A 27040-nucleotide genomic window follows, 5' to 3' on the forward strand; every position below is an offset into this window, starting at 1 on the left:
AATGGAAAAAAGGAGAATAGAGAAGAAATAATAAAAAAAGAAACACCCCGCCATCATATGCACTACATCATATGCCCCGAAAAAGCATTTGCCCCCTTCCCCACCCCTTACAGGGGGTTATGGTTACCCACAGAGTACTTTAATGTGCATTCGTGTATAGTAGGGGTGTCGGAGACATTAGACTGCCCCATTAATTTCCATTAAGCACCTAAGATAAAATATATTCTTTTCTCCATGGTTTCTTGAAGGTCAGTTCTCTGGACAAGGGTAATCCAAGCTGCAAGGATATCCCCACGGGGTTCGAGAAGATAAATCTGTGGATCTTTCCGCATGACATGTTCACTTGTGCTAATGAACCGCAAACTGCGCTCGTATGAGCAGCCCCTGAAAAGCTGCAGTGCCGGGATTTCCACGGCATCTGCAATGTCTCCTCTTGGTAAACCTTCTTCTTCGGTCACATAGATAGAAGAAGAACATTTATTAAGAGGAGGGTTTTGTTCATTTTCAGGATATTATATAAGTAGTTTTATTTTTACTATTTATTGTTTTATATAGCACCATCATATTCCGCAGAGATGTACAATGGGTTACATGTAGTTCTATCCCGTCAACTTTTATGGCAAGCTGAATTTCTGCAGCGAATACAATTAATATTTGGTTCCACAGAGTTGAACCAAGTGCCATCCACAAGACATGGACAACTTTGCCACAGCATGGTAATTCCTGAGTATCTGGAAGCTTTATCACCACGTATAGTGTAATCCTTCTATCTAAGGCATCCAGGAAGGTTTATTTGTAATTGGTATGTTTATATCGATTCATACGATGCGTAACTTTACATTCTTCCATGTTGAACTTTATTACCTGCTTACCAATTACTCCTCTGAAATAAGTCATATGGCGCTCCGAGACTTGAAGGCACAAATCTCCTTTTGAGGTATTGTATAGGGGCTGTGCTAGCTTAGCACAGGCTCAATGGTAGAAATGGAAAGGTTGGAGACATCAAAGATCTCCTTTGTTATCAGACCATTGAGCATAGGGACACTGGGGGACCTGATCGGCCAAGAGGGTGATGTGCCCCCAGGTTTTGGACTTGTCATTCTGGGACTGGTCCAGGATATAACACTACTGGCAGGTGTTTCTACTTGATACTGTTACCAGAACCAACATTTGTCATAATACACGCCAATATTGTTTGAAGGAACCTGTTTCGTTTTTTGAGAAAGGCTTCCTTGGACAATATCAAAAAACTCCCCCAAAAATATTACTCATTGGTGTTTAACCTTCACTAATTCCGAAAAACAAAACTTGGATCGTGGAGAAAATGAAATAATAAGATTCCACTTCTAAGAGAAGATGTTCTGCCGGTCGTGTCAAATCATGAGAGCCATAAAACGTTTAATGAGGCTGAGCTGTAAACTACTTGGATGGAAGGAAACAAGAAAAACAAAATAAAAAAAAATATTCTAGATTCTATTTTTCTGTGGAACATGGAGAAAATTTCAAAGAGTCTGAGAACAATTTGCAATTCAAAGAAGGATACGTTTCATAAAGATGGGAAGTCTGCCCAGATCTGCTGGTGGTTTGATGGCTGACATAGCTGTCCTTTTAACACGTGGGAAGACACGATCAGATGGTGTAGACATCATTGAAAATAAAATTCTATTTTGTTCTGATAACGTCAGTGCCACAAAATGTCAATGATTATATTTCACATCTAAAATGGGAAAATTCTATTTTGAACCCCAAATGACATTACTTTCCCTCATGTTTATTTTTAAAAGCGAAGAATACCAAAATAATAAATAAATAAATAGGCAAAATATTATACTTCTCTTATAATTTTATTATTCCAAGTCACCTCCAGGTGTCACCCTGACAATCGGCCCCTTTATCCTAAGGCTGGGGCAAAAATCTTGAGACTCCAGGCCAAACTTTGAGATTTCACAGGTATGACCATTACACAGGTCCAACAAGGCCCTTGTGGAATGAGGGGCCAGATAGGTGAGAGCGATAGTGACATAGGAAAGTATTGGAGAGCAGTGTCAGCCATACAGGTGTTATTAGTGGTGGTTAGAAGTTATGCCAAGTTCTTGCTTGGCTATGGCGGGTCTACGTTTCTAAATGAAGAAGAAGTACCGCGCACTAAAACATTTCGTTTTGGCCACAAACGACCTCCTTCAGCACAAAAGTAAAAGTGCAGAGCTCATACTTTTTCCCTGAAGAAGACCATTTGTGGCCAAAATGTTGGCTCAATAAACATTTTTGTGACTTATTTACTAAGAGTGTATGCTGTACTCCTTCCTAATCTTTCTAACCACTGCCACCGCCATCATTTTATCTCCAGTGGGGATTCATGGATCTACCCACCGACTGATGCTGATTTACCGTATTGACTCGAATATAGGCCGCACTTTTTTCCCCCACTTTAAGTCTTTAAAGTGGGGGTGCAGCCTATATTCGGGGTCTAGCGCCCGACGCCCGGGACATGCAGTTCCGGGCGCCGGGCAGGCAGCAGGGTTAGGATACAGATCCCCCGCAGCGGTGCAGGGGACCCGTATCCTACTCTCGGATACGCTCAGACAGCCTCCCCTGCCAGCACTTTCCACGGGGGGGTGCCGGCACGCGAGGTTGTCTAAGCGCATCGTGCAGACGTTCACCGGCAGCGGTGAACGTCCGCACGATGCGTTTTACCTCTGCCCCCAAGACTTACCAGAGCAGACTCCCGGGTGTCTTGCGGGGCCGGCGGGGGACACCTACGCAATACGCGTATACAACTTCCGGTGCTGGCACATCCGCTGAGTCCCGGCACCGGAAGTTGTATACGCGTATTGCGTAGATTTTCCCTCGCCGGCCCCGCAAGACACCCGGGAGTCTGCTCTGGTAAGTCGTGGGGGGGGACAGAGTGGCAGCATATCTCGGGGGGAGGAGGAGGACAGTGGCATCATATCTTGGGGGGAGGAGGAGGAGGACAGTGGCAGCATATCTCAGGGAGAGGAGGAGGAGGACAGTGGCAGCATATCTCGGGGGGAGGACAGTGGCAGCATATCTCGGGGGGGGACAGAGTGGCAGCATATCTCGGGGGGGGACAGAGTGGCAGCATATCTCGGGGGTGACAGAGTGGCAGCATATCTCGGGTGGGGGAGAGTAGCAGCATATCTTGGGGGGGGGCAGAGTGGCAGCATGTCTATTAAAACTTTTAGGGTGCGGCCTATACACGGGGGCGGCCTATATCCGAGCCAATACGGTATATAGTTCTATTATATATATATGGTAGTCCTCCTGGATCTTGTGTCGATGCCCTCTTGATCTTCCACTAGAGGGCGGTGTCTCTACACTATTGCTTGCTACCTGCGGCTATTGATCACTACTGGTAGGCAAACTATATCAGTCAGTGCTTTGCTCAGTTGTTTTTTTCCCACTTTTTCCGTGGGACTCATTGTTACCGTGTTTGCCCGTTGCCCCTGTGCTTACTCTCACTGTTAAGGCAGCTTATACACATACACGCTTACACTTAACATGACATTTTGTGCAGTGAATAAGCATTATGCATGTATGGTGTGGGGGATTAGGTCTACCTAACATTTTGTTGTCATAACAGCAGCATATAACTCAGGTGTAACACGTGTAAAGTAATCGCCATGTGCTTTTTTGATATACTAGGATAGCACGTGACAAACCATCGGAAGGGAAACCCTGTTGGCCAGCATTTCACAGTCTTTGACAGTCTTGACCAGGCTTAGCTGAGAGCTGGTTGGATACTCTGATACGCATTCCCCAACAATGGCATGTGTCCCGCGACGTCAACGGAACCGCACGCTACAGGTAGCTAGCATACCTGGGAACTCAACACCCGAATCCTCTGGGTCGCGGGGTATTAACAAGCCCCACTCCTCGCCCATTTGCCCTTTAAATTAGGGTGCGTTCCGCAAATAGCTGATGGGTGGGGAAAGGGGCAAATGCAACTGGGGTATTCTGCAGAAACCCCCTAATGTATTTGCACAGGGCCATAGGAAGGGTGAGGCGAGAGAGGCTTGGGCGCAGCTGTGAGGGGGTGCACAGCCGCCACGATCAGCAGCTGCAGTCTGCAGAACTGGTTGGGGAGATCCCAATCCCCCTCTAACCGGCCCAACATTACAGAGTGCGAGGTCTGTCACTTCAGATCTCGGCTTCTGTGCTCCCTCATCACTACGCGCCAGAAAATGATGCCGAGCACCGGGATATGACATCATCCCCATGCTCTGCATCATTAGCCGGTGCACAGTGATGAGGGAGCACTGAAGCTGAGGCCTGGAGTGACAGACCTTGTGCTCCCAAAATTGGATGAAGGACGGAAGGTGGTAGATGGAAGGTGTGAAAGGTAAGAGATGGGGAGAAAAGGCAGTGTATGTGTATATATGTGTGTGCTTGTAAGATTGTGTGTGCGTGTGCATGGGCAGGTGTGTGTAAGAGCAGTGTAGGTAATTGTGTGTTTGTAAGCTGGTGTGTGTATCTGTGTGTAAAGGCAGGGGTATGTATGGGCAGTCGTGTATATGGGCATTGTATGTGTATATGCGTGTTTATGGGCAGGTGTGTGTAAAGGCAGCGTGTAAGTGCAGTATATGTGTATATGCGTGTTTTTGGGCAGGTGCGTGTGTCACGTCCTTCCCAGGCTGCCGAGCTGCATATCTCGCTCTTGTTTCAATTTCCCTGTTTTTCTTCGATCCATTCCTGGATTTCCTTTTGCTTTGTTCTGATCTTCCATTCCATGCTTCTGCTTCAGCTCTTTGCTTCAGCTCTGTTTCCTTTATAAGGTGCGCCCCACCTGTGTGTTCTGTTTGTCTCAGTCTTTAGTCTAAGGTATGTCTCAGTGCTATGTGTTTGGTTTTCATGTTTGGTTTGTTTCGTACCACTGTCAGCAGGGATTAGCGTTAGGACCCACCGTCATTGGAGTACTTTGGCGTAGTGCTGGGCTAAGCATACTATGGCCATATCATGTGACGGAATCTCCAATAGTTATCATACAGTCCTAGGCTAGTTTCTGTATTTATGTGTGTCAGTCTGTCCTGTATCCCTGGCAGTGGGGTGTCCTGTCCTGTTTCCCCGGCAGCGGGGTGTCCTGTCTTGTTCCCTGTTGTGCCCTGTGTTATGTATATCTTGTCTGGTTATGTTTATTCCTTGTCTTGTTCACTGTTGTGCTCAGTAACATGTATATCTTGTCTGGTTATGTTTCGTGCCTGGTCTCCCTGTCCCTTGCTTGTTATGTTTCTGCTATATCCTTTGCTTAGCTTCCATACTCCCAGCCTGCAGCATCCTGCACGTGATTCTAATGATATGCTTCATGCCTGCTCCAGGGTGCCTGCAGGATACCACTTCACTTTGTTCTGGACTACATCCGCTGCCATATCAGGGCGCTGGTGTTTGGCTGCACTACCCTAGGTGCTCAACACCTGGGTGAGTGTGGTCACCCTGCAAACAGGCCCTGTCCAAACTCCACTACTGCACTGTAACTCCTGCATACACTCATCGGGCGCGCTGGGTCCTTTCAGTCATCTGTTTGGACCCAGTCTGTGACAGCGTGTCAAGGCTGTGTATGTGCACATGCGTGTGTATGGGCAGCATGTGTGTATGTGTGTTTATAGGGAGGTGCGTGTCAGGGCATTGTTTGTGCATGTGGGCAGTGTATGTGTGTTAAAGGGCAGGTGTGTGTAAAGGCAGTGTGTATGGGCAGTTGTCTGTAAGGGCAGTGTATGTCTATATGCGTGTTTATGGGCAGGTGTGTGTAAAGGCAGAGGTGTTTAAGGGCAGTGTATGTATATATGTGTGTTTATGGGCAGGTGCGTGTCAGGGCAGTGTATGTACATGTGTGTGTCTATGTGGGCAGTGTATGTGTGTTTATGGGCAGTTGTGTGTGAGGGCAGTGTATGTGTATATGCATGTTTATGGGCAGAAGTGTGTAAGTGCAGTGTATGTGTGTTTCTGGACAGGTGTGTGTAAAGGCAGTGTGTGTGGGCAGGCGTGTGTAAGGGCAGTAATAATAACCGTATTATTAGTATTCCTATTATTGTCTTTAAATACATAATGAATTCCGATACAAAGTTCGTTTTTATACATCATTTATTAGTTCTTAGAACGCCACCGATTGTCGCCGCTGATGATCTCTTCCCTGCAACATTTCTCATGCGTGCCGTGGAAGAGACAGCCTTGTTGCCATGATCACCCGCACCGCCCTCTGCTGCAGCCATCTTGCCCAGTGGGAGGTCTCGCGAGAGTTAGCCGCAGGCTCGGTAATCGCAGTCGGGGAGTAACTTTGTTCTCAAGTTGTGTGAGAGGAGAGGAGAGTCGGGGGGTGACCGAGAGAGGCTGCCTGGGTTATGGGAGCTCCGCCGGAGGGCTCCGGGCTTTAGCGGCGGTTAATGCACGTCCCCCGGGCTGGGTTAACGGGCGCACCGTGAGGCGCTGTGTGAGCGCTGCCTGCAGGAGGAGCCGGGGGCTGCGGTGATGGAGCTGCACGGAGCCGTAGCTTAGTGAGCCTAACACGGGGCAGGATCATAGACATTACCGACCGGCCACCTTACCCCAATACACGGTAAGGTGACATCATATGCTGCAATGACGTCACACAGCAGTGTGCCGCAATGCAGTGACGTCATACAGAGCGCTGTTATACACGACATTGCATAGTGTGCAGTTATGCTGACATCATAGCTGCAGTTCTGTGACATCATGTACAGTGCAGGTTACACAAATGCTGCACACCTTCAATGCCATCACACAGCAGTGTTGTAGAATGCAGTGACATTATACAGAATAATGCTGGTATTACACAGTGCATGATTACAATGTACCATGACATCACACACACTACTTGCACATGTACGGTGCAGGTGCACAGTATAGTGACATCACACAGGGCACTGCCAGACAGTACAGTGATACCACACACAGCTCATTGTCATTGTAACCGTGGTAGAGTGACATCACACATTGCACCATTGACACCCTATAGAGCTGTTCAGTGCTGCTGTATGGTACGTGACATCACACAGTTACACTGTGACATTACTCCGTGTACAGCTATATGTATTCTAGTTCCATGCTGCAGAGTGATGTCACACAACGACCTACATTATTGTGCTTTCATTACACCGGTTGCTATGGTGACAACCAGATTTTAAACGTTTGCACCAAAAGCACTTTTTATATATATATATAAATAACCCCATTGGATTATTTAACCCTTTAGCCTCTCCTGCTGTATTTCAGGACATAACGCAACAGCGAGGCAACGTGCTCCTGTTTTAATGCAATCTGTCCTTTGCTGTGTTCGTAACTATGACGACACAGCTCTCCTTTAACGTTGGCTATTCGGGGCGTAAAAATTCACAGCTGCTTTCGATTAAACCAAATTTCTGACAATCGGCTGATTTATGTTACTCTGCTGACTCAGTACTCGTCCATCGCTTTCGTCTCCATAGCAACAGTATCAATCGCCACTCACAAGCCCATCGCCGCTCTTCCGTTCGCTGGCATGCAGCGCTTTTGTCTTTGTGTTACCCTCCTCTGCACGTTCTACCCTTAATAAATCCCTTCTGAATAAAGCATCGGACCAAGTCCGTCTGTACAGCAGGAAAAACTGATGTTATGTTTTAATTTCCTAAATTAAATATTACAATAAGTACAATAAATAATACAATAAGTGCCGCCATAAAAGCGGTAACAGTCTACGGATCTTTAGATTGGGGTACATTGAATACATTAGGATGTCTCTGCCCCATGGAGCTTACGCTCTAAGTGATATCACGGATGCATAACATAAAGCCTTGGAGTAGCCGCCATTGGTGCCCATAACGGGTATATCCGAGCTTGCCCGTAGGTCTTCAGTAACTCTATTGGACACGTTCATATTTAATTAAGTGACATCATCAAACAAAAACCTTAGCCAAAGCTTCGGTGTCATTGGTCTACCCATCATGAGTAAGAGGAACCCCCCCGTATGCAGATCTCTTTGACACCATCTGTTTGCCACCTTTCTGGCACGGAAAAGTTTAAGATCCGGCTCATTTTAGTACAAGGTCTGGGAACTCAAGCCCTTTGGTCACCGACCGTTTTAATGAATACTTTATTAGACCGCTAACTTAATTCACCTTCCAGATCTCTGAAAGCTTTTATTTGTGCTGTCGTTAGTTCCCGGACATTAACCCTATAATAACTCGGGTCAAAAATATGGAAGTGATATTCTCTGTGTGGTACATGCGGCGTTTTCTACGATAATCCCCATTTTTGGTTAAAACCTCCCCCTGTCGCCATGTGACTTGAAATGCTTCTCTCTTTTCATGGAGAGTATTCTTTGTGTCACCTCTGTGTGGGTTCTTTATGAAGTATAGTACATTGTGCTGCGTTCTGCACCCTTGTTTGCAGATCCTGGGTGCTAGACGCGCCATCACGTCGCTTAAAATCATGAGTGATGGTGGAATCGCTGTTTGACGCCTACTGACGGGGCAGCTGCCGGATCGGCGTGAAGTGATTTATTGGTCACGCTTTTGAACGTATTGACGGCAGATCTCGTGTTTGGCTCCACGGAGTAGCCCCGAGCTTAGGTCTTTCAGTACAGTTCTCTGTGCCTTGTCATCCTGCGGGGATAGAGCCGTGCTAATGAGGACACAACTGTAATCCTCTTTGGGAGCAAATGTCTTCACAAGCTAAATATCTGGTCAGAGTCCGGGTGCTTGGTCTTGGAATGGTCTGTAAACGTTAGAGACCATGTGGTCGATGTAATGATTTGTGGTCCTAGGAGGAGAAGACTTCTTCTCGGTAGACTAAATATTTGAAGGGGTAGCATTGATTATTTATCGATGGGTTGGCTGAGATTCCGTTGAAAGGTTTATAGCCAGCACCTCGGGGTATCTAAATATTCTATAGATCAGGGGCAGCCAACAAGTAGCTCTCCAGCTGTCAAGTAGCTGCATCTCACAAGATGTCCTTCAATCGTCTTAAAAGAAAAGTGCGTTGGCATATTTATGGCTGACTGAGTACCGGGGAAGTTCTTCCAAAGGGACACCAAGTAAGGTCGCAGAAGATACCTGAGAGGTTTGGGTTTCACCTTCAGCCTCCGCTGGTTGCTGTCCTGCTTTTACTGCTGGTGGCTTTTTACATACAGTAACGGGGGGGGGGGGTTAGGCAGTTCTCCGTGATGTCATTTGGAGATAATTGGATTTATGATCTCGGAAGGTTATGCCGAAAAATTCAGCAGATGAGGGGCTGCTACAGATCTGCGTTGCTTTGCTGGGGATCGGATGGAACTCCCCTCTCCGTTTCAGCTGTATAACTGGTGTTTCGAGCTCCGCTCAGACATGCCAGCACAGGAGCTGGTGTTTTATGAGGACTGCACCGTCTGTCTATAGCGCAAGCCTTTTCACTTTATGCTGGGTACGCGTGAAAGCGGCATCTACCGCTCTCCTCCTCATTAAAGCAGAAATCCCCACTTTGCTCGCCGGAGCCCAACTCATTCTACAACGAGGACAAGAACCCAGGTAGGGCGGGGGGGGGGGGGGAGCCCATTGTTTTTTCTATTGTTATTTATCGCTGAGATTTAGAGCCGTGGAATTCCGAAGCCTTTTGTTCATCTTGCTGTCGGGAGGGCATGCTGTGCATTTCATAACCTTCCGAGAGGAAAGGAATTAGAGGCGACTGGTAACAATGTAACGCTAATTTGGAATTCTGTCATCTTTACGGAAAAACATATGATTTAACATGAAAAGTACCATCCACCCGTTGCCTAAAGCCCCTTGTTTTACTTTTAATTTTTATATATAATGCATTTATTAAATATCACTTTATGTGCACTTTATAATTTTTTTTTTCTTTTTTCTTGGGATTCAGCCACTTATTAAATGTGCGACTAATTAGCAAAAAAATGTTTGTAGGGTTAAAATAAAGGGTTAAACCAGCCCAGGACAAAAAGTTACTTCTATATGATCGCTGATGATTTATGGTCGTGATGCATCTGGATAGCAATTATCCGGCTCTTTAAGACCAGGGTCGTCTTCTCCTTCTGTACCGGGACTGTAATAGCGTTCTATGAATTAAAGGCATATAATAGATATTTATAACTCTTAATTTTGTACAAATGTTACTGTTTTGGAAACAAACTCATTTTTTTTTATTTTATTTATTTTTTAAATTGGTTTTGTGTTAATTTGTTACAGTTTCATTGACACGGTCTGCACACTCATTTTCCCGAATGTGCTCATTTTACAGCATAGCTACAGTAAAACAGACATTGGTTGTATGGGTCCTTTTAACCCCTGTTTTGCTGAACTGAAATTGGCGCTATTGCATGTATTGGTGTAAGACGTGTTTAGAGAGTTCCTCTTGCGGAAAGATGTCTTGGTTTCCAATTTTTATTACAAATAACTTTGATTTCAAATAAATATTGGTCTCGTTGACTAGTGATTATGTGATCCGGGCAAAGTCTTGGCAGCCTTGATATTTTGGGATGGTTTATTTGCAATATTAGTTATTCAGGCCCTTTTTTGTCCACCAGACGTCAGTGACGCGAATATGGTGCCGTGTTCCACCTGACGTCCACTTTACCGGTTGGCACGTCCAGGCAGATGGCTGGATTGGGTTTAAGGTTCGGTAGTTTATTCCCTAGCGGCAGGGTCAGGATCAAAAGGGGGCCCAAGTGGCCCTTAGAAAGTGTTAAACTGCTGGGGGGGGCATTTTCCTTGTAAATAACTGCGCCTTTAGAGGTCAAATGGTTACAAGCTTTGCTTATGTCACCATCAGTGAGGTAATACAGCCTGTAGCTATATTCTGTGCTGCTTAGTTTGTGTGTATTAACTCTTTTGACTGGATTCTGTGATTTTTGTCGGAGAAAATGAAGCGAGGAAAAATATTGGCTCCTACTTTTTTTGGCTGGCTCCCAGCACCAAACCAAATTTGTCGACCTCTGCCCTATTGTTTAAAAACAAACAAAAAAAAGATTCATTCAGAAAGCGCCAAACTGTGTTCCAAACCTCGAACCAGGGTTTCTAATTTAAGGGACATATAGATATAGAGAGAATATAGAATAGACAGATAGAAGACAAGCTGACCAATTTGCGACGATTTTAACGTAGAAGATCCATGGTTCCAGACGTCTACCATCATTGCTAAGATGAGGGATCTCTCTGCAGCTTCTGGTGGAATGAAGAAACAACTTGGTCTTGTACAATATGTGAATGTTCTGCAAATAATACAATAACAAACATTGTGGACACTAAGAAAGCCGAAGGTGGATCCTGGCCAAAGGCATTACTTTAAACCAGAGACGTATCGACACCATATGAGTAAAGGCGCAACGACTAATAAGTGGAAGGCCCTGAGGTCAAGTGCATCTGGAACCAGTTTTGTGGCTTTGGAAGTTTAAAAGCGATGCCTCGTTCACATTTAATCCAAATGAACCATTTGGTCTAGAATAATAATTCTTTTATTTTAATAGGGTATATTCTCTCACGTGATAACGTGTTATTAAATAGTTAATAAAAAAAGTTACAGTTATGATTATTTCCCCCTCTCTTTACTAAGTCTATATGTTATAAGCAGCGGTTCTGTTGTCATGGAGGATTTTTGAAGTGAGAGAGCTTGTCTAATTCTTCAGAATCCCCAAAACTCCAGTGGGAGTGTAACCCCTATTTATGTAAAGGATAGATTATATTTAAAGGAGCAGATGAAGCTGCTTTGTAATGTCAGAAGCATGTGGAATGTGTCCGGGTCTCGGCTTAGAACTATGCGTGAGATAACCCGAAAGGTCACGCTCTGTTTTTATTTCTAGGGCCAATGAAGCATGTTGTGTTTGCATCACTGGTTTCTGTCTTAAAACCACTGTATCACTTGGAAGAGCTGGTTTTCTCGAGATACAAGGCAGATCGTACTAGAAAGCAACCCCCTCAGGACTCAGAAGACAACATAAAGTGCCAAACAGTCTCGAGGGCTTTTATGTAAAAGAAAAAAAAAATGAATGGCGGTCACCTTAAGTGGCTATGACTTGATCCATACTTTGGTGCTGCAGGGCAGAGTATAGAAAAAAGTTTCTCGTTTGTTGAGCGCTAATACACACACAGATTCACTAGTTGGGCGGCTTATCTACTTTCCCCCTAATAGAAACAAAAACGCAAGTGCTTTAGCCATTGCCCGTGGTTATACCTGGTTTGACTGTCCTAGAGGTCCATGCGGATTACCTCGATCCAGACAGAACGTTGTGATAGGTGCCTTCACCATGCATGTACCGGGTTTGCAGGACTCAAATCTGCAGTGTTCTGGCTTGAAGGGCCGTTCTGTATGTAACATGTAAAATCAAAGGGTCACTACAGGCATCATATGTAGTTTAATACATAGGGTATCTGTATGGTCCCTTGACATTGTCATGGTGTCTACTTAGTTTCTCATATAATTTTGCCCATTCAACCTGCCATAGAGATGTACGTAGTCGGTGCCTGCTCAGTGAGTGTTCTGGGAAGTGGTCTAACGAGACCCCCGGTCTTTAATTTCATTAGGAGTACTTTCCTGCCAATGATTAGTTGCTTCAAGCAGCCAATCAGTGGTGTGAAATGTCTGACCATAAACGAGATGGGGAGCTGCAGCTTTCCTTAAAGTTTTTTGGTAGGTAGGCTTAATGAATGCACATTGGGATATGTATTGGGGGCTGCCTGGAGGAAGCATGTTATCTGTGTGCTCTTAGCGTGTAGCATTAGTTACATGGAATGTTGATTTACATTTTGTTGCAAATATCTTTTCACCTAAACAAAAGTTTTAACATGAAACGTAGGCAGTTGTGTTTAATTTGATCTGACCAGCCAAATGTTTCCTTGTCATGCAAAGAAAACATTGGTGTCCCCGTGGCTTCCACGAGTCTCTTTGTTGGCCAATTACATTTGCCTTATCATAAATGGCGTGCTGTTCAAATAAAGTCCTCCTGGAGCTATCTGGATTGGGCTTCCTGCATTAATGACACAAGCTGTTTGAAGGGGTGTGAAATTTGTGAAGGTTGAGATTGGGCTGCCAATTACTTGTGTTCCCTACATCTGCTGTAAAATGCTATTCACGCAATGGCTCTCTGCCATAAAGCTAAGGAGACACAAAGCCATAGAAGTAGTTTGGCAAATTAAGAAAATGATCAGCCCTAAGGGCACTTAGTGAAGTTCTTGTTGGTTAGGGCAATTACAGTAACCCAAAATCTATTGGCTTGGCAGCCAAGGGTTTAAGACTAAAAACTTTATTATCATTATTATTATTTATTATTTGTAAAATGAATTATTATTTTTAAAATTCTTCTTCTAAGGACAATCAATATTGACAATATGAATAGACCGTACTGTCCTTAGTAAAGCCTTAGTAAAGAAGGGATCTGTTAGTCCTGAACCAAGTTTACTATTTATTTACTGTTTATTTCTTAATACAAGGTTCGGATTGTATCTGGAGTTTGGCTTCGGCCAGTATGGTTAATCTATCGTTGTAGACATAGGATGTTGCGCTATCTTTGGAAGGTCTATAAGCGGTTCTTGTGATCGCATAGCTGTAGATCTGGTACTGACCCACATGTGTTCAAGTCATAATATTCTGGAATGTCTGCTGTAGGGGAGAAACAGGGTCATGACTATAGGTAACTATCATGGGTCTATTCCCTAAAGGGAGAGTTCAGTTCCTCCGGCCTTGGCTTCACTATATCATGAAGGTCCATCCCCAGTGAGCTTCTTCTACAAGAAGACCTCGCAGCAGAAGTAATCTGCACACAGGTTATCTTAGTTTTACGCTAGTACCAAAGGTTATGCTATAGCTGTTTAGTTTCTCTTTGATCTTAAGCTGTTTGTAAGGAAGGGGTTTCTTCAGTAGATATGGGAAAATAGAGTTTAAAAGGCTTAAACCTTTCAGTTATCAGCATCCGTGTCAATATGGAGGTAAAACCCAATGATAACCATATCACAGAATTCACCTAGATGGATTTGCTTTGTTTAATCCTGTTTGAAGACGGTACCTCTGGAACTCTTGAAATGTTGCATCACACCACATCTTACTCCAAGATTATTGATCCATCAAAAGGCGTCACAAGCGTCTTTATATTCCCATGATATTGAATTTGACTGTCCTCCATTAAACGTCACTACGGAACCTCGAGGTAATTTAATCTGATTTTCATTCTCATGTTTTGCAACACTTTTTCTATTTTAGTTTGTTTTTCCCACCTTCTCCCTCCCCTCAAAACCAACCCTGCAAGCAATCCACATCGCACCTTCTCTTCCCACCTCATGTCACGTGGACTTCTCTCCCTTCTACTGACCAAAATCAGTCCCACCTTATCCATCTTCTTTTTCCTCCTATGTTCAGATGGCATCAAACCCAGCCAGGGTTTAGGTTCCTACCTGCTCCACTTCTCACACTTTTTATGTGGAACCAAACCATTGCAGTGCTTCTTATTCTGTTACATAAAGACAACCAAATTTCATCATCTTTTAGGAAATTTAAATCTGTATAGTCATGCTCCATACTGCCTTGTTTTGCTGGGAAATACATTTTTATATAGGGTGTGGAGGGAAGAAGAATTAGTTGATAATTAGTCTTGTTTTGTAGTCCCAGCCACATCTCAAAAGTATTTTTAATATACTTTTATTTTCTTCACATAGAACATTCTGATTTATAAGTTTGTGGCCATGATGATGTATTAAAGTCTAGATTCCCATTTGTGGTATAACTCATTCAGAGGAACCTAGTGTAAACATGACGTTTAATTGTACTCTGCAGTCGGCAGCCCTGTGCTTTTCTTGGATCTTATTCTTGCGAGCCGGTACTTGGGCTCATCAGTCGGCAACGTCCAGCTTTTCTTGGGTCTTTTTCTTGTGACCTGTTGATTGGACCTAATAGTCAGCAGCACTCGGCTTTTCCTGAATCTAGTTCTTGTGCGCGGGTAATTGGACTCGGCAGTCGGCAACGCTTAGCTTTTCCTGGATCTTATTCTTCCGAGCCGATAATTGGGCCCAGCAGTCGGCAGCCTTCAGCTTTTCTTGGATCTTATTCTTGTGCGTCGGTAATTGGGCTCAGCAGTCAACATTGTTCAGCTTTTCTTGGATCTTTTTCTTGTGACCTGTTGATTGGACTCAGCAGTCGGCAGCGCTCAGCTTTTCCTGGATCTTATTCGTGTGAGCCGGTAATTGGACTCTGCAGTCGGCAGCACTCGACTTTACTTGGATCCTATTCTTGTGAGCTGTTAATTGGCCTCAGCGGTCGGCAGCACTCAGCTTTATCTTGATGTTACTCTTGTGAGCCATTTCCGACCTTGAGCGGGGTCTGCTGTGATCTAGCGACCCCTGAACTGTAATATAAATGAAACAGGGCGCAGCATCACTATCAGACTGTACTGTTGGAATAACCATCCAAGGAATTATTCAGGGAACCTTTAGTAAAATGTCCATGTATCTTTCCTCGTAAATTTTGTTTGCAAATACAATTATCACTCGTCTCTAACTATAGCTTTAATATATGACTTAAAACCCGATCCATGCATATATGAGGCCGGTCTCAACCCATAGATTCCTAATGAAACGGAGGCACAGAACACACTGTTCTCCTTCTTTTCGTGTTTCCAAGGTGATGTGAGTCATAGCATGGCTTTAAAAGCTTCTCTAAACAGGAAAATTAAATACAAGGGAGCAGCATACACTCGTACACACACACACACACACACACTTACACACACACACACACACACTTACACACACTTACGCTTTAGGAAGAAGTGTTGCCTGTGTTTCAGATTGTATATTTTTTTGTGGTTATTGTAGTCTCTTATGCATTCCACTAAATTTGAATACTCAAGTCATAGTCCCATTCATGTTTACTTTTATTTTCTTTAACCTGTACGGATGTGAGATGTAGCAGCCGTTACCGTTCGGACAACCTGTTTAAGAAAACTAATTGCACTCATCTGTTTCCTATTGCTTAAACTTGTGGGATTTGCAGGATAAAGTCAAATTATATACAAATAATAAGAATTGCATTATATTTTGTCCTTTTCATTGTATTCTTCATGTGTCACACGTGCAAGGCGGTCAAAGCCAAAATCCATATTATGTCCAGTGGTTAGAGATTATAGATTCATATTTTTTAATTTTTTTTTACTCGCAGCCATGACCATTTCTTGCAACATTTTTTTATATGTTTAGTTGATATTTTATACTGAAATATGTGTATCTGTGCATAATAATATAATCTTGGCCCCTTCGCAGCCTCATTGTTTCAGTGCCTTGAGTTGATAACAGCCCTCCAAGTCCAAAGAATGCTGTATTGTTTGGATGTAATGTGGTCAGTCCATATAATGAGCCAAAACGTTGATTAGAGGAAGGGATCCCGCGAAAGGCTTTGTAAGTATTCATTCTTCAATGCTTATAAAATGCTCCGCTGGCTTTTGGTGTCGGCAGCAATCAGTGGCTCTGTCTGGGACCGGTCGCCAGTAAATGTTGCCGGAACAGAAACCGCCGAAATAACTTTCGTCGATATTTCAAACAAAAGGAACTCGCTCTTCCTTTCTGAATGACTTTGTCTTTGTCAGAGTAGTTAAACTACATTCTTTCTCCAGCCATAGGGTTATAGAAATACAGAATCCCCTTGCATTTGTCCCTAAATATTTTCCATACGGGAGATCAGTTGGACCGATCACTCAAAGTTGCCAAACAGTGGCAGGAATCATCGGGTTACGGAGGATTTTTGAAGAATGCATATGAAAGTAGGGTTAGGGTTTCTCACAGAGCACTGTAGTATATACTCTTTTTTTTGTTTTTTAGTGGGGGTGTCATAGACATTAAACTGTCTGTGTCTATGTCCTCCTTGATCAACATTTTGTTTTCCTAGAATTTCAGTAACAGGGAACATGATATATATACAGTAGGACTCTTAACACATAGTGCTTTCTAGAATTCTTTACATTTAACTTTTGAAACTGGTTACATATAACCGGAAGTGGATTTCTTACCCGCTGACGATATGATGAAAGGACCAGATTCATTCTCAAAATGTGCCTGACGTGGAGATGATTACACCTTTACTCTCTAGTGAAAACACTCTCTCGTTCTAACAGCGGATATGTTGTTTCCATATCATATCTTCATATGTTAGCAAGATACACACTGTAATTGTCTGTTTATGCACTAAATACTGTTAAATTGAGGTTTGTTTAACAGTAATGTCTTCTCTGAGGGTACTTGTTTGTGGAGAGTCATGCCGTCAATAACGGTATCTGAACGAGTGCAGCGGCTACACAGGGGCAGCATTGTGTTTGTTGTGATTTCAATCTATCGAGGCCTTTGACCAAATTGAATTCCTCTGAATGAGGAAATTGGCAGCACTAATGGTTTCTTGCATTTAATTTATTTGAGAAGAAAAAGACCTTTCTTAAGGTTTTTCAGAGGGAACAGTGTTGACTGCAGCGATCAGCTGACATGGCATATATCTAGCATTAGTGGAGATTTCCATGCAGATAGACTTCTCCTGTAGGCCATTTCATACAGTGTCTTCTTACAGATAACAGGGGTTATTTCACAGAACCTGTTCAGGGGAGCGTACAACATTCCTTCCCATTACTGCCAACCATCATCATAATCAAGCCATCTGAACAATCAACAGCTTCAACACATCATTGGGACCATTTTTAATTCATCCGCATCCAAGCAGTCCTCTCCTATTGTCTCACTTTCCCCTCAACCACCGACTAGATTGTAAGCTCGCAAGAGCAGGGCCCTCTTCTCCTTTGCACCAGTCTGTTATTGTATGTGTTTCTAAATTGTTCTACTGACTGTAAAAGCCCTGCGGAATCTGGAATGTAATGTAACCTTGAAGACATGTAGATGGAATATAGGACAGCTAAACCAGTCCCACATCTGCAACCTTACGCAGCAAAAAGCTGGGATCAAAAGCATCAACAGCATTTTTCATGTCCTGCCGCCACACCTGAATGGGTTTTGGTCTAGACTTTGACCAGATGATCCCAAGTCTATATTTCTTGTTCTTCAACCATTATCATGTGAGCTTGCTTGGTATTATTGTCATGCAGCTTGGCCCAGTTGCCCTTAAACTTCTGTTGTCCGACTGATGACCTGACTTTCGCCAGTAGAATCATCTGATACGAAGCAGAATTTGTACTTCCTTCAGTGATGTCAGGTAACAAGTTATCCAGTACCTGATGCCGCAAAGCATCACCAAACCTTGTCACTGCCACCACCATGCATGGCCATTAGTGTGAGGTTCTTATATATGATGCAATATTTGCTTTTCTCCAGATATGACATGGTCTATACTGCCCAAAAAAGCTTAACTTTTTACTCGTCTGTCTATAGAATGTTCCTACTGAGTTCTCAGACCTTCAAATACTTTTAAGTAAAGGGATTACTGACATTTTAATTTATTTTTTCCTGACAAGAAGACAACAGAAATAGTAATTTGCTGACCCTACAATTAGTAATTCTCTCTGCAGGTGGTGTTTGGAAAAGAACACGATTGAGTCTGGCCAATTGAGGACAGATTGTGTGTGGACTTGGCCACCGTCAATGTGTTTCTGTTTAACACGTTCCATGTTCTTCCCTGTGGAGTGTCTAATAACAAGCGGAGGAAGCACTAATATATAAATCTTTTTCTCGTTCCTTTTGAGGAAGGACCATGAATGTCGAACATATTTTTTTCCTCTTAACAAACAAAGATTAGGGCTGAGAGTTCTTCTGGCGTGAAGACCTTTTCTTGGATATCTCTGCTGAGCCCTGTTTAATGTTCCGCTGTTTGTCAAACAGACTCTGAAGGTCTGTCGTCATCCTTGTGGTCTGATACGTCTACAGCCTATTGTGAGAAGACCAAAGCTAACCCTCGTCTGAAATGGGATTTAGCGAAACCTGTATTTTTTTTTTGCTTTATGGATAATAGTCCTGGCTGTATTTTAGATGATAAACATGGATATGCATTGGTTGGCCCTATTTACTTCTTCTCACCAGCTTAACTGGTGGAGGTTGATGCTGAAACCAAACGTTTCCATACCCTAAGCCCGTGCGGTATCCAGGTTGTTTTTAGCTTTTATTAAATGTTGAGGTCTATCTGTTTTAGCCTCCAATGACGCGATTAAATTTAGGTGAAAATACAAAAAGGATGTGCAACCTTCTAGAACTCCCCTTTAGACCCCCTGGAACTCTCGCTGGGACTGGCTGGTGGTGAGGATACAATGTTCGAATGAATACATCTGCAAAGGATCTGGGGGGATTCTGCTTAATCTCTCGATGTATTTGCAAGAAGCAAAATATTTAAATCTAAGGAGACATGTGACTGCCGTAGGCTTTTAAGTACATATTTTGGCTCCTTGGCCAAAGAGTCTTTTTCTCCCCACCTGGTTTTTGGTAGAATCCCTGCATCCTTGCATATTTCAACGCTAAACACTGTGTCCATCGCTATTAGCCAACTCATTGAAATGATTCCTCTTTCTTAATTAAGATAAGAACCGTCTAGACAGGCTTTGAATGCCAGAATGAGGCAGGTTCAATGTCTATCTTTTATTGATCCACCGAGCAAACAAAGCTTTAGGAAGAACCCATAAACCTGAAGTCAACCTATGTTGTCGGTAAGAGTCCGGCAGGCATATTCTTATTATAAAACACACCTATTAGATAGATAACACTTGTATTCTGATACCAGTCTTTAAAGACAATGTATAAAAATCACGACAAGTCTATGGTGGGAATGTTAGAATGATGATTGCAGCAGTAATAACCTGGGAAAGACTTTAATAAACCCTTTATAATAAGTACAAGAGGAGCTTTACGATTTTTTTTTTTTTGGTAATAAAGCCATTACTGGCTTTCTGTTTCTCAGTAGGAGGCGAAAAGGTCTCGTTCCCAAGATCAATACTCTCGCTAAAGTGTCTGTTTGATAGATCTGACCCACATCTGCAGTGGCCACGCAGTGCGGGCCGTACAAATCCAGCAAATTCTATCCGTAGACCACTGAGATGGGCGTTAATTGACAATTTGTTACAAGTCGGAAAAAGCGTTTTATCAGATTATTCCTGCTTTATATAAAACAATAAGTCATTGAAGCAAATCAATAAAACTTTAAAGGGAAAAAAAAATATAGGTGGTGCCATTCTTGGAAGTAGATTTCATGTTAAAAACATGACGCTCCTTAAACCTTCCAGTGACATGCGCTGTTGGGTTCAATGCATTGGGGGCTTACTTTGCGGACAGGCAGGGACTTCATTCTTTTGGCAATTTTTTTCTCACTAAGAGGCCATTTAACTTTCTAGCTGCCTGGGTAGACCCGGCGTACACGCTGCTGCCGAGTAATTTGTCATGGGATCATTAATCATTTCCCTGCTCCCTTAATGCCGCGCACCTTAGCGATTGCCCCAGGTGATGACACGATCTCGTATTTATTTAATAACCATCCATCATTTAGGATTTCAGCTCGCTGGGATGGCCTTTTATGTTTTAAGTCATCAGCGCTTTTACGTTTTGTGGTATTTAGATATTTTCTATTGCTGATTTTTCACACCCTCTGTAAATATATTCGACGTGTCGGGGGCCAGAACATATGCTGTATTGTATACATTGCTCTATACTACATAAACTGTGTACCCAGGGATTACACAGATGATGGCGCAGCAAGATGTACGGTAAACCACAGAGCGATTATGGTATATAAAAAATGTAAACCCGCTCATAAGTGTTTATTTAGATACATGCGTCCATATACAAGCGTGCCCTTCTAGTAGATTATCATGTACGTCTCACTGCCATATAGAACATAGCTAGCTACCGCTCAATTGTACAACAATTAGCGAATAGAACATGCCATTGGAACAAAGGAGTGATGGGAGTGATAAAGGGCCATTAGAACACAGGAGTGATGGGAGCGATAGAGGGCCATTGGAACACAGGAGTGATAAAGGGGCCATTAGAACACAATGGGCCATTGGAACACAGGAGTGATGGGAGCGATAAAGGGGGCATTGGAACACAGGAGTGATGGGAGCGATAACAGGCCATTGGAACACAGGAGTGATGGGAGCGAAAAGGGGCCATTGGAACACAGTAGTGATGGGAGGGAAAAGGGGCCATTGGAACACAGTAGTGATGGGAGCGATAAAGGGCCATTGGAACACAGGAGTGATGGGAGCGATAAAGGGGCCATTGGAACACAGGTGTGATGGGAGCGAAAAGAGGCCATTGGAACACAGGAGTGATGGGAGCGATAAGGGGCCATTGGAACACAGGAGTGATGGGAGCGATAAGGGGCCATTGGAACACAGGAGTGATGGGAGCGATAAAGGGCCATTGGAACACAGGAGTGATGGGAGCAATAAGAGGCCATTGGAACACAGGAGTGATGGGAGCGATAAAGGGCCATTGGAACACAGGAGTGATGAGAGCGATAAGAGGCCATTGGAACACTGGAGTGATGGGAGCGATAAAGGGCCATTGAAACACTGGAGTGATGGGAGCAATAAAGGGCCATTGGAACACAGGAGTGATGAGAGTGACAAAAATGCCATTGTAACACAGGAGTGATGGGAGTGACAAAGGACCTCTTTACGGCTATGAAGATATTCCATTAAAAATGTCCAACTACAATAATAATTTATAACATTAACCCCGTCTGCACTGGATTTTTGCTCCATTTCATGTTATTTTGATGGATAAAATGTGTTTTCTTTCAAAAACAAGATCATTTCTGAGCGACCCCAAACTTTTGAACGATAGAGTAGTGATTTGGTCTCGGAAGCCGCTCTTTCGATTGGAGATCGAACTGGCAATCCTCTTCGCTGGACCAGTAAGTGACCCGAAGTCCGATACCCCGTACTATAGCAATGCAAGGTGAGATGTCTGGATATTAAACAGAGCTGGGGCATGGACACGGAGTTACCGGTTATCCGTAATGATTTATGAGTCACAGTTAACTAAACAAGGAACAGGTGTGAGACCCCAATTATCTTGCTCTTATCTCAATGCTAAGATAGCTGCGCAGTGACTGACATAACCTTTAGAAGCCTGCCGTGAAGTCATCAGATTTCCCAGCTGGTGGCAACTTGCGATGGGTCTATAAGTCATTAAATGACCACACGCCAACCACCGAGTGGCCGCGTGTCCTAGTCCCTGCATAAGCAGCCTCAGGAGTGATGTGTTCTGTACAAAAACTCTTATTTTTATAAATATATTTCAAGCTGCCGTTTAGCCTCGTTTCCTCTCCTCCAGCATTATTCGTATTTTTTAATCCCTCCACCCATTAGTGAGCGGCTTTTGTATTTTACCCTTAATAGGCATTCCCTTGTAAATTTACATATTGTGCCCTTTAAATAGCACAGCAGGGGTCCGCACCTTCTTTGCCTTTAGGAAGCCCCCCGCTGATCGCTTCTTCCACATATTATAAGACATCCCACCCCCTGCTGTTTAAGAACCATTCATTTAAATCACCGAAGCTGGGGAACCCTGGAGTGTGTATGTGTGTGTGTGCGGTTGTGCATGTGTGTGCACCATTTATAATGAAATTTCCCACCTATATAAAATAAGCTTTGTGTTTTACATGCTTAAAATACATTACCTTACATTTTGAGACCCCCACCTTTGTCTTGAACGTTGAACCAGTCACAGGTTAATTTGTTTTTGTCCTTTTTTTTCCTATATAATAAAAGTAATGGAACAGTACACAAAAAAGGACATATGCTAAATAAAACTACACTATTTAAATCCAACCTTCACTAGTTATAACAGTTCGCAGTAATGTCTTGTGCTTTGCTTTACCGTTCGTATTGTGACTTGTTCTATTTTGGTTACTTGGTTTACTTAATTTCCCTTCTTGCTTCCTCTCTTGCCTTTGTTTGTATAAATAAAGGAATTTCACAATATCAAAAGGCGATGCAAAGCACACAAAACACTGTTTCCTTAAAGTGTTCGAGCTATCATGGACGCAGTAGAAGGTGTTTTGTACATCGTTTCATGATACGCTTGTATGGTATGTTGACGCCGATGGTTCTCTTTAATATACAATGTTGTCGCATGAGGGCCTCTTGGATAAACCTATTGCATGTTGGCATCAGTTAATCTGTGTGTGGTCATAGTTTGATTATTTGGAGTGCCACCATTGCCAAGAAATAAGGATATTTCCCTTTTGGGATCCTTTGAGGTTGTCTCCTTCCCTTAAGGAGCCTAAATGTCCAAGACCTTATCTGTCTTGTCGTGTAGATAGGGTATTTGGTCACGTGTCTTGGACTTCTATTGGATTTAGTTCACAATCTGGTGTCTGGTGGGGATGCCTGACATCTTCTCTTCTGCCAGAACATTGTGAATATTATGTGTGAGATTTTACAGTAAACAGATGTTTAAATTTAGGTCTCTAAGTTTGCAAACTCAGTCCAGGCGTGTGTGTTATCTGTATATATTAACTAATCTGTTTATCCACGCTGGCATTACATGATACACGCATGTGGGTTAGCAAAAGGGAAGCACCATTAACAATAGTCATAGGCTTCCCTCACTATATAGGTGGTCTAACCCCCTTTCCTGAGTGCTACATATGTACAAGAACATGATTCAAGTAGTCTCTTCTGCTGTGTTCTGCCTGACAAGATTGCAGGTCAGAGGGATCCTTATGACCGACTGTAACATGGTTGGATGTGAGTCCCAAGCGATATCTCCAACTTGTTTGGTGCACCAGAATTGTTGGTAGTGAATAACATTTGTATGAACATGTTTTGATGATAAAAAGTCTGCAACAGGGTAGACATCCCTGGTGGAATGAGCCAACTGACAAGTGATTTAGAAGAATGGCCAAGAGTGTGGCAGCTGCAGTTTAATGTTGATAAATGTAGGATAATGCACTTGGGACGTAAAAATCCCAATGCAGAATATAGCATGGGGGCACTGTTAGTGACAACAGAAGGAAGTGACTTAGGGGTAATTTTTTCTGAGGACTTTAAGATAAACAGGCAATGCAATACATTTTACCTCGACTCTTTCACGACACGCTGTCATTCAATAAAGTAACGGTCTCCACCTGTAGCTCCGACTTCTTCAAGAGAGGCATCTGACTGTAGAGGTTCTAGAAAGAGCGTTACCTGAGAGTCATAATCCCTTAAATGCTTCCTGCCCCAGAGGTGAGCGTCGCAGTTAAAGAAAAGGAAATACCACAAAATTAATGTTCTAATATTTACCAATAAACTGGACTTATTGTATATGTTCTTACCCCAGGGCATGTTTGTTTCGGGGAAGACTATGGTTTTGATGGCCCAAGCATGATCTCTGAAAGGACCACGTTACCTAAAATGTTTCTCCTGGTAGTTTGTGCCATGGGATGATGAATGCAGCAACGAATAACACGCGGCTCTTGCAATAGAACATGACAATGCAAGCGCGAAGGGGGTGAAATTACAATTGGGTTATGTTCTTGCCTTCATTATAGTCCTGCAGCCCTCGCTGGACATGTACAGATGATGACACAGCTTGTAAACACTTTGATTCCCAGACCAGCCATCTAATAGATGCCGAGTAATAAGGGATATAACCGGAGGATAGTGTCCAGGAGGCCTGTAATGTGTCTTACGGAGGGTTTGCTGCGCCAGGGCTAATGGACATGCCACTTAACGCTAAATGAAAAATGTCTAAGCCACAGGAAGCACTTTGTTCTCGAGAGGAACTGTCAGCGTTCTCACCTCTAATGAAGATATCGAGGCGCTCGGAGGACAAATTATAAAGCTGCTGATAAAGACTGTATTTTGTCACGTCGGAGATTCCTTGTGAGCCTGGAGTAATAATCCCAGACTAATATACACGGTAACTGGAGAGGTTATGTGTGGACAGTATAATGCTTTTGCAATGAGGTTTTTGATTAAAAATTAAAAAAAAAAAAAGAGAACATAAAGGAACACTTAAATATTATATATTTGTATTTATACTTTTATTATTATTATCCCATTTTATAACGGGCAGCGGCTGCCCTTAATTTATTTTCACCTGTTACCAGGGTGTCAGTTCTTATCTTCTTCGAATAGACAAAAAACGGCGAGAGCCGCGTCACATTTCAGCTTTAATTTCATGGCAGGTTTGTAATGGTTCTTTGTTTCCCGGAAACCCCCCGTTTACCTGGGTTCTCTAAAATGTAGAGCCTTTGGCAACGATAGAAGCAGAACTGCGAAGTTTCACGGCAAGTAATATCCTTGGCCCTGTAGAATCTGCTGGCACTCTATACATAAAATCTAATAATAAATACTAATTTCAGTACACGGTGTTGTAGACCATTTAGGCATGTATGACCTTGAGTTGGTCCTTGGGATGTATTTACCGCAGAAGAAATGCACTGGCGGTGTGGTCATGCGCCCGGCATACACGTACTGCTCTTGGTATGGGATCTCCTATCTTTTGTGGCCCATGAGTTTCGACAACTTGACATTCTCCAACATTTGCTTTTGACACTTGTGACGTTGGCTTGTATTTTGGACCATGTTTCCCAAATCCTCTTAGTTTCCTTATACTTTGATGTCTCTGGATTCTCCTTAGCACCAATTTCTTGGATTGTCTCCCATGCTGATGTGATCACCATCTGTCTGATTCCACCCTTTTTTTTTTTTACAATGCTAGCGTGACTCTCTATCTGATAATAGACTTAACCCTACTATGAGAGTAACAAAATACCTTAGAAACCCTACACCAGCATTATTAGTAAATGTTCAGAGACGTCTTCCCACCTTGTGGGACCAATAATGACCCCACAGGTACAGGACACGTCTTAATCACGTGCACCAGTAGACTTCAGCTAACCGAAGAAATGCAGAATAAATATGTTATAGAACAAAGTATGTATATATATATATATATATATATATATATGGATCTTTGCTTACTAAGCATTAGTTTAGTGGCTGTGGTTTCCTTCATTTGCTGTACTTTGTTAAGTAGGACATGTGCTTTTCTGGATAGGAAGCTACAGCTTGGACATGGTGTAGTTCTCGTTTTAGATGGATCTCCTAGGATTTGGGATCAAAATATCTAGATACCAAAAGGCACAGTGAATGGGTTTATGTAGGATGTGTGCACTTGTGTCTGTGTCAAACTACATAAAAATCACACACCCACAACACAATTTTAGGAGCAATGGCCACCAGGAATTGTCCCGACCGGCCATAAAGGTAATACTCAGATGAACTACTAGTAACTGAGCTAATAAAGAGAATTAACTCTCATCAAGCAGACAATTGGTAATGAGTAATATTTGTACGTTCAGTAGAGAGCCATGTTTTTTTGTGGCAAAGGGATGCTAAATAATTTGGAGCTTGGAAAACTAGTGGAATTGGTGTTGCTGTTGTATCGGTTACTAGACCGCTGGCATTCATTTATACTCAGTGCAAGGTGACCCAAGGCCATTGTTGGTGAAAAGCGACAGGAGTGGAGCTGTTGAGTGGAACGTTTGGTTTTGCTGAACACATCTCCTTGCAGGTCGTTGACCACATGTGCAGAAAGCTCTCCCATTGATATCAATGTCTTAGGAGGGCAGCAGCAGGGCTTCAGTTTCTCTTTTTTTTTATTAAAGTACTTACAGACCACCTTATTCTTCTTTAGAGGGGCTGCCAATGACAGTAAACTATTTCTTTCATGTAATGTTCCTTTTATATTGATTATATTCTCTGGGATATAGTACTCCCATTATGTCTGTTCTTCTAGACATGGCTTCTGTTGCGACCCGTCTCTAGTAGCAAGATCCTTTTCAGTTGCGGTGAGACAGGATGGTGATTGTATGTGTCACAGAGGACATTATACGCCGCTCTTCTGTTGAAATACAAAGGGTTTTCAGCAACTTGTTCCTATGATGTGAATTACGACATGACACCAATGTTGGATGTTGAAATAAATGCCCTGACTCCAGCATTTCCAGACACGGTCTTGTGGTTTCTGAACTCATGTGTTACAGAAATGTCAACATCAAAAACCTTTTCTTCAGGTGCGTGTATTTGTTTGTAACGTAAGTTCCCTGAGGATCCCGTAATAGACTTTTTAAAACCACAGCATTC

This window comes from Sceloporus occidentalis, unplaced genomic scaffold (genome assembly GCF_023333645.1).
Source record: "Sceloporus occidentalis isolate IW3139 unplaced genomic scaffold, rSceOcc1.0.p SCAF_89, whole genome shotgun sequence".
In the NCBI taxonomy this organism is placed as follows: domain Eukaryota; kingdom Metazoa; phylum Chordata; class Lepidosauria; order Squamata; family Phrynosomatidae; genus Sceloporus; species Sceloporus occidentalis.